Here is a 9,530-nt window from a genome sequence, read left to right on the forward strand (position 1 = left end):
TTCATTATTTGATCTGCCTACCTCTCCACCTCTCCCACCCTCCCAATGCTCTATTTGATTTCCCAAATGTGGTACGCTCTTCCAATCCCATGCCTTTCCTCTCTCTAGAATTCCTTTCTCCTTTTCTTCACCCGGTTAACTCTGACTCAGTCTTTAAGACTTGGCTCAGGATATGAGGAATTTGACATACAAGACAGAGATCATAAGGGAAGGGAGGGAAAAATGGAACAAGATGAAACCAGAGACAGAGACAAACCATAAGAGACTCTTAATCTCAGGAAATAAACTGAAGGTTGCTGGAGGGGAGGGGAGTGGGAGGAATGGGGTAGCTGGGTGATGGACAGTGGGGAGGGTATGTGCTATGGGGACTGCTGTGAATTGTGTAAGACTGATGAATCACAGATCTATACCCCTGAAACAAATAATACATGATATGTTAACTTAAAAAAAAGAGTTGGCTCAGGAATTACTTCCTCCATTATGCCTTCTTTTTATACTTCAGACTGCCTTAGGCACCCCCAACTTTGCATTCCTGTAGCAGCAGTATGTACTCCTATCATATGCATTACTCCAACAAATATTTATTGAGCCTCTTCTATGAATTCTAGGTGATGGTATTGGTTATAGCACATACTATGTTAACATTATAATTAGCCTCCCCCTGCCTTTAGACTGTGAACCTTCTTGACATCAGGGCCTGTGTCTCACAGCTCTGTATCTTAAGCACCTGCCATTAAACCTGATCATAAGAAGAGCCTGGTAAGTGTTTGCCGGATTCGTGCAGAGTATGGTGGCTTAGTTCTGTGTGGACTTAGCTAAGGCTGGGGCTACTTTTTTCTGAGTTCCTCTTCTTGTATGGTTCCAGGTTAGACTTTTCCATAAGACAAATTTACATGAGATCGAGAAGGCAGAAGTAAATTAGTAACCATTCTCACACTCTGAAATTTGATAAAGAACCAGGTCCTTTGCTGTGGAGCCATGGCGTCACTGATCTGGCTGACTCTGCTGGTGCAGGGCAGCAACAGACACTCCAGCTCTCACAATTCATCCTGTAGGTCTGCAGCAGCAAGTCTGGATGAGGTTTTAGTTTGTCCTCATGGGCTCCAGTTTATCTACTCTAGTCCCCCCTTTATATCCATTTCCCTTCCTGACTGCCATTTCAGATGACTTCATACCATCACAAGGTTCATAAGCAACAGCCTTATACAGACAGCTTACACGGATCCCCCAGTAGCAAAAAGTAAAATCCCTATGATAAATCCCTTCTTCTCTTTCATGCCAGCTTGCTTCTCTGATCAAATGCATGCTATATATTATAGCATATAGTGTTTGGGACCAGAAGTAGTTCCAGGGTACACACAGAGCCTCAAGAATAGATCCCCTTTATCTTTTTAGGTGATTTATAATTGATTTTCTGAGCTGATGAGATCTAAAGGCACTAATTACTCTGTTTCCAGTGGTAACAGGCATACTCTGAGCCCATGTTAGGTAACAGCAAACAGTTACCTAAGTCACAACCTGTAAGACACCTGTAATAAAGGACAAGATTTGGGAGGAACCAAGTATTTGTTGTCATATAGCATTTTAGTGGGAAAAAGGGAATAGAGTGGATTTGTTGGTTGCTTCTAAGTGCACTGGAGAAGGTGGAAAAAGAGATCTGTGTCCACTTATCAGGGTGAATATATATTGAGGAAACCAGAATAATCAGAAATTTGGGGGATCAGGATCCTGTGAAGCTACTTTAACATACAAAAATTCTTTTGGAGTGACACCTGGGTGGCTCAGTTGGTTAAGCGTCTGCCTTTGGCTCAGGTCATGATCCCAGGATCCTGGGATCAAGCCCTGCATCAGGCTCCTTGCTCAGCGGAGACCCTGCTGTTCCCTCTGCTTATGCTCTCTCCCTCTCTCTCTCTTTCTCTCTCTCTCTCTCTCTCTCTCATAAATAATCTTTTTAGAAAAAGAAATTTGAGGGAGTACTGGATACTAGCTATGAATGACACTAACTGTTAAAGACCCAAAAGACCACTGTAATCTACCAGAGTAGGATGTTTTTGTAAGTCAGGTAATCAGTACAGTATTACCTCAGATCTATCTCATAGTGGACCAGCAAGTCCTCAGTCCCACCCCGTGGTTACTTGTCCAGTTCCAAATGCATGGTTGGAACAGATACACTCAGCAACTGGCAGAGTCCCTCGGCTTCATAATCTACAGAGTGAGGACTATTAGGGTAAGCACTAACAAGTAGAAACCATTAAAACTGCCTCTACCTACCACACCCCAACCAAATCAACTGTTAGCCTGTGCAGAAGGCAGAGAGCATGGAGAATGAATGGCAGTGTATTACCATAAACTTAATCACGTCATAACTCGAAGTACAGCTGCTCTTCCAGACACGGTTTCATGTTGGAACAAATCAGTATATTCTTTGGTAATAGAGGCAAAATGCTCACTGGGCCTCTTTGGATTTTCAAGGCATTTGGGTTTTCTTTTTGGTCCTCACTTGGGTCCAGTCCATCTACTGAGTAACCCAAAAGCAGCCAGATTTCTGTGGGCTCAGAACAAGAGAAGGCTCTACATCAGATTCAGAGGCCTATGCAAGCTGCTCAATCACTTAGGCTGTATTACCCGACAAATCTAATGGTGCTTGAAGTGTCAGTAGCAAATAGAGAAGCTTCTGTCAGGCCCCTGGTGGTGAATCAGAGCATATGCCTTCATGATTTGGGAGCATCCTCTGCAGGCATTCTCCTCTTGACAAACAGCTTACTATTGTGCCTCCGTGGAGACCTCAAAGTTACCCCTCGTAAACTGGGTGTTATTTGACCCACGGGGACACGAAGTTGGTCCTGCACAGCAGCAGTCTATCATCAGGTGGAAGGTATACGTTAGTTCACACTCAAACAAGTCCTGGAAGTACAAGTAAGCTGCATGAGCAAGTGGCCCAGATGCCCATCCCTCTCGTTACTGCTACTTTATCTTCTCTCTTCCCACCCATACCAATGATCTCCTGGGGACTTACTTGACCTTATCTGAAGAGTAACAAAATTGAGCTCAGTTTACAATGTGTAGACACCACCCAAAAGTTGACAGATGTACTACTCTAGTTGCACTCTGGACGCCCCTGGAAAAAAAGTTGTAAAGAGAAATCCTTCCAGTAGGCAAAACTTTAATCAGTGCTCCTGGTTGTTCATGGTGCCCAAAAGGAGAGATGGCTGGAAGCACAAATCTCCACTGACTCATGAGCTTGGCTAGTGGTTTGGCTGGATGTTCGGGGACTTGGAAAAATACTTAGAAATATGGTGACGAGGAGATCTGGAAAGAAATACATGGATGGTCCTTTTCCGAATGGGCAGAGTGTGAAGATACATGTGTTCCACATGAATGTCACAGAGTGACCTCAGCACAGGAGTATCTTAATAATCAGAAGGGTAAGTACCTGTACTGTAAAAGTCAGATAGCCAGCCCATTTTCCCAGCTGCTCCTTCATCGCCCAGTGTATCCATGAACAAAAGCTGGAGATTATGCATTGGCTCAGCAACATGGACTTCTACCCACCAAGGTTTATCAGCTACAGATACTGCTGAGTGCCCAACCTGTCAAAAGCAGAGATCGACAGTGAGCTCCTAATATGGCACCATTCCCCAGAGGTACCAGCCAGCTTCCAGGTGGTAGAACAATTGCACCAGACTACTTGCGTTGATGGAAAAGGGCATATTCTCAGCAGAACAGACACTTGCTCTGTACATGGATTTACCATTCCTGTCTGCAGCGCTTCTGCCAAAACCACTATCGGTATCTTCTTCTCCCTCATGATTTTCCAACAGCATTGCTTCTGACCAAGGGACTCATTTTACAGATAATGAAGTGTGATAATAGGTTCATGTGATGAAGATCCTGTAGGTCATCCACATCACTGAAGTTTGTGATGGGGAGAGGAAGATACAGTTTCCAAATTGTCTTCAGGCATTCCAGTTTGTCTTTATAAGTTTATCTGCTCTTGTAGCTTCGAGTTTGTCCTTGATGGCTCTCCTTCATTCTCTATATTCCAATTCACCTCACGGGTTCCAGTCTGTCCCTGCTCTCCCTGCTTCATGCCCATCTTTTCTCCCCGGTTGCCAGCCCTGATGACTTCATACTCAAAAACAGATGCAGAAGCAGCAGCCTTCCATAGACTGCTTAACGAGATCCTACAATAGCATAATGCCAAAGTCCTATGGTAAATCCCTTCTCTCTTATCACTCAAGGTGGTTCTGCCTCTCTGACCAAACCCTGACTGGTGCATACAAGCTATATTAGTTACCAATACAGGTTCCAGTGTTTCTGAGGTACTAGTTACTTCAAATGAGAGGATTTGTCCTTTTTTCCTTTGTTTTGTTTACTTTTAAAAGGCAAAAAGAAAAAAAAAGTTCTTCTTCATTAGTGGCAATCTTCCTTCATCTTTGATCCTGTAATGTGCTCCTTCTGAGCATAATTTGGCATTTCAGGTTCTAATTAATATGGCAATGCATTTCAAAATGCTGAAACTAGAAGTAAACCTAGGTTCCTTTGACCTGAGACTTCATATGGGTCAGGCAATTCTATGTTTCTGTCCTTACTCAAACTACCATTCACATAGGTCTGTGCTGATTTATAAAATATTTTTTATTTGTAATGAATATGAAAATGACTATCAGAATGGGAACAGTGCACCCTGCTTAATTATGGCTGGCAGAAAACGCAATATACTCAGGGCAAAATCAATCTGGTAAAAGATTTCCTGCACAGGTTCTGTCTTCCTCTTGAGCTCAGCTCAACTATCCCTTGGAGACTGCAGTCAGCAGGAGCAGCCATAGCAATTCCACACATCATTTGGTCAGATGTTTTCTTCTAACGCTGTTTTTTTTTTTTTTTTTGTCATTTAAAGAGGAGACAAAACTTTGGGGTCTCAGGGGATGGTGATGGCATTACCTACCGCTGCCAGGATGTGAGAGGGCCTCAGGGGATCTGTCAGATCCCTGGCTCTAGAGGGACAGAACACTGAGACTAGCTCAACCCCAACTATCCATCCACCTGCACTCTCAGAGCAGCACATAGGTTGCTGGCCTCAATATTCCATCCTGCAGTTTTATCTACCTAGTGTTTAACAGATGCCTTAAGGCCAGGTCCAAGGAATGTTGGGAGCCTCTGCCCAGCCTCTCTTTTTGCTTCCTGATCATAGTTCATCTTCATATTCTCATATTGCACTGGGAAGGCCAGGTATAGAATAATGAGTCTCCTCCCCAGAGATGTCCATTTCCCAATCCCCAGAACTTGTGAATATGTTAGGTTACATGGCAAAGGGGAATGAAGGTCGAAGATAGAATTAAGGTTGCTAGTAAGCTAACCTTGAGATAGATTATCCAGATGGGCCCAACATAAGCTCAGGGGTCCTTATAAGTAGAAGAGGGTCGTAGAAGAGAGGGAACCAGGAAGATGACAGCATGAGAAGGATTTGGCCCGATACTTCTGACTTTGAAAATGGAGGAAGAGGGCCATGTATCAAGGTATATAGACAGCCGCTAGAAGCTTGAAAGGCAAGAAAATGCCTAGAAAGACAAGAAAATGCCTGGAAAGGCAAGAAAATAGATTCTTTCCTAGAACTTCCAGAAGGAATGCAAGCCTGCCAACCCTTCATTTTTAACCCAGTGAGACCAATTTTGGACTTTTGACATTTCAAAGTTTAAGTGTAAATAATAATTTATTATGTTTTAAGAACCACTAAGTTGTTGGTAATTTGTTAAAGCAGCAATAGAAAAACGAATACACCAGACAACATGTTTGTGTCAACATTAAACTGTTTCCGTCCTGACTAGATGGCCATTTGGGAGACCTCTTTTCTTTCCTTTTCTCCTTCTTCCTCTTGTCTGCTCTGTTTTGTTCAAAATTTGAATTTTGAAAGCCTTTACATGTCCCCTTTTAAGTATGTTTGCTCAATTTAACTTAGACTTAAGTTCATAACTCTGCTTATAATTTATTTTCATGCATCATTATCTCCCTCTCAGCATTCTTTCTATATTCAATCTTTCTGTGCTTTTATATGCCCTCTTGCTCTATCCAAATACCACTGAGATACTCATGCCTTGGTTCCCATGCTAAGATTCAATACATAGCACTGGTCCTACTCTTCTCCTGTATTAAAAATGATATTTCTTTAGTGCAGCTTGCTTACTAAATGTTAGAAAAGAAAACTGATTAACCTAATCCACAGTAAGTCCCTTTGCTTGAGCTCTCTGAAAAATGCCTACCACCAAGGAAGAAAGAAATGGGATGTGTGTATGGAGGGGATGGTTGGCATTGTATGACTGATGAAACAGATTACTTGTCAGATTCCAGAATGAACTCTTTACCTTAGTGTCCTCTCCCACACTCTCTCAGATCAGAGGAATTATTTCCTGCAGTCTCATAAACTTCCCAAACGCATTTATTATCTTCCAATTATTTTCTCCTCTTGTCTTTATATGATACCTATACTGAAATACCACCTAGGTTTATTCATACACTTATTCACTGAACAAAAGTTATTGAGCATCTGCACCATACCAGGCACTGTTAGTAGTTAACCAGTCTGAGTTGGTATTTTTCTTGGGAACAAGGGGTAAGTGAAATAATTTTGAGCAGAAAGAGCTGTATAGGGAAAACCATAGTGGCATGAAATAGATTCATATGATTAGGGAATTTAAAACGTTTTTGGTATGAATGGGGTGTAGAGGTGTGTGAGTGTATGGAGGGGAATGGCAACAGATGAAGCTGGAAAAGTGTAAAAGGGGCATCATTGAAAGTCAGACTAAGGTGTTTGTTCTTTTCCCTAAAAGAAATGACAAACTACCAAACAGTATTTAGCAAAGGAATGACATTGTTAAATCCGTAAGTAGGAAAAGTTAGTCTGGCTACAGTGTAGTTGATAAATAGGAGGGAAAAATTGTACAAGCAAGAAAATATAAAGTCCAGAAGTAAGGCAGTAGCGGTAGTGATGGAAGAGGGAAGAAAACGGGTTGGAGAGATATTCTAGACATTGGTGAATGGTTAGATATGGAAGGATTAATAAAATGGAGTATCTAAGAGGTCTGCCTAGTGATTAATATGACTACATCATTTACAAATATTTACTGAATGCTTATTATGTGCCAAAAATAAAACTGCAAAGATAAAAAAGATGCAAGCCCAGCCCATATGGAACTTATCATTCAATAGAGAGACAATTAAACAGAAAATTTCAGTAAAATATGATATGTACTATGCTAAAAGTGTGCATAAATGAAGGGAGGAACATATCCTAGCCCAAAGTCTCCTAGAGGAAATTATTGCTGACAGTATGTTGTAATTTTCTAGATGAAGAAAGGTGGGAAAGAAAAGTACAGTAGGTCTAAGTCAGCACTAGTATTTACAGAGAATGATGTGTAGTTTAATAGTAGTAGACTGTACAGAAGAGAGAAATGGTAGGAAATAATGCTTAAGAGTCACATAGGGACCAAATCATGAAGAACCTTCTAAGTTATGGTAAATATCGACCTTTATTCTGTAGATGATAATTAAGCATCAAAGGTTTTAAATATGGAGGTCTAATGGTCAATTTGTTTTAGAAAGATCATCCTGAGCACTAAAAGTGAGAAGAGCTATTCAGAAGAAGTTGCAGGAGTCCAAACAAGAGATACTGGGTGCCTGAACTAGGGCAGAGAATAGTTTGGATAGACAGAAAAAGCCTTGAAAAAATGATTAATAGGTAAAATCAGGAGTACTTACTGATTGATGAAGGGTGGAGAAGGAAAGGGCAGTAAAAAATAGGAAGGAATGTAGAATCATTGTCAGGTTGCATTATTAGGTGCCTAGATAGGTGATACAATTTACTGAAATAAGCAATAGATAATGACTTCAATTAGGGTCACATTTGGACTAAGATACTAGAAACAAGCAACAGGAAGTTATAAATTTGGATCTGGGGCTCAGGAGAGGGAAATATCCTATTTTAGACGTCATTGCCAACCAAGTTGTAGTTGAAACCATGGGATATGATGATATGATTCAAGAAAAGAATTTTAAAAGAGAAAAACATTGGGCCAAGGAGGGACACTGGAATCCCACCAATGTTTTAGGAAAGAGAAAAGAAACTAGTGAAGAAAACTGGAAAAGAGTGGTCAGAGAGACAGAGGGGAAAAAATTAGTATTATGGAAGCCCAGGAAATAAAGTAGTTTTTTAAAAAAATTTTGCCTTTTTAAAAAGATTTTATTTATTTTAGAGAGAGAGAGAGAGAGAGAGAGAGAGAACAATCAGGGGGAGCAGCAGAAGGAGAGGGAGTCAGGACAAGGAGAGCAGCAGAAGGAGAAGTGCTCCCCACTGAGCAGGGAGTCCAATGCGGGACTCCATCCCAGGAACCTGGGACCATGACTTGAGCTTAAAGCAGAAGCTTAACCAACCAAGGCACCCCTGAAATAAAGTATTTTAAAAGAAAGAGGGAGTGGGAACCAATTTCAAATATAGCAGAGAGATCCAATGATTTAGAAATGAAGAGTATTCAGTTGTATTTTTCAACTTGGAAATCACTGGTCACCTTGGTAAAAAGACTTTTGGGGGTTGGGAGGAGGTGGTAGTGGTGAGAAGAGCAACTGTATTACATTGCAATGAGATTTGCATGGCAAACGAAGTGGAGAAAGCAAGTACAGAATATTCTTCCAAGAAGAATGTCTTTAAAAGGAAAGAGGGAAATGGGTGATTATTACAAGGAAATGTAAGTTCATGGGAATTTTTGTTCACTTTTAAAAGAGAATTACTTGAATACGGGTGCATATGTGTGTAGACAAAGAGATAGATGAATACGGTAGACAGATGACAGATAGATAGATAGATAGATAGATAGATAGACTGTAGAGAAATTAGAGAGAGGGAGAATGAAGACATAGAATTAAGAGTAGCTAATTGGTCCCAGAAGAGGAGCCAATTCACAATGGGACCAAGAATCAGGACTTGAATGAGAGAAAAAAAATACAACTTCCACTGATAAGAGAAGCAAGATGAAAGATCGGGTGTAGGTGAAATGTAGTATAGGCAGAAGAATAGTAAGCTGGGTAAACTCACATCTGATGACTTTTACTCCTGATGAACATTATCTACTGGTGGCTGAGTAAGAGACTTCCAGAGACTAAGAAGGTTTTGGGAGAATCACTGAAAGAAATTATAAGCAAAAATGATGGCCAAAAGTATCAGGGACCCAGGCTGAGATTAAGGGCTATGAATTTGCCTCGAGATTTTCTGTTGTTGTCTAAACAGGCTCTAGGGCAAGAGCAGATATGCAAATTATGGGATCATTTCAGATAGTGTTTAGCCAGGAAGATTCAGTGAAAGAAAGAGCCAGTAAGTGGTGGTGCCCCTCATTTAGATAGGAGATACATTTTCTCTAGGGCAAGAGCAGATATGCAAATTATGGGATCATTTCAGATAGTGTTTAGCCAGGAAGATTCAGTGAAAGAAAGAGCCAGTAAGTGGTGGTGCCCCTCATTTAGATAGGAGATACATTTTCTCT

General features: G+C 41.0%; 1 pseudogene; it reads left to right on the forward strand.

Moving 5' to 3' along the window:
- The first annotated feature begins 978 nt into the window (after positions 1–978).
- The window catches only part of LOC111158967, a 10,251-nt pseudogene continuing 1,699 nt past the window's right edge, over positions 979–9,530 (forward strand).

Source organism: Enhydra lutris, unplaced genomic scaffold, assembly GCF_002288905.1.
Source record: "Enhydra lutris kenyoni isolate GAN:26980312 unplaced genomic scaffold, ASM228890v2 scaffoldscaffold65, whole genome shotgun sequence".
Lineage (NCBI taxonomy): Eukaryota > Metazoa > Chordata > Mammalia > Carnivora > Mustelidae > Enhydra > Enhydra lutris.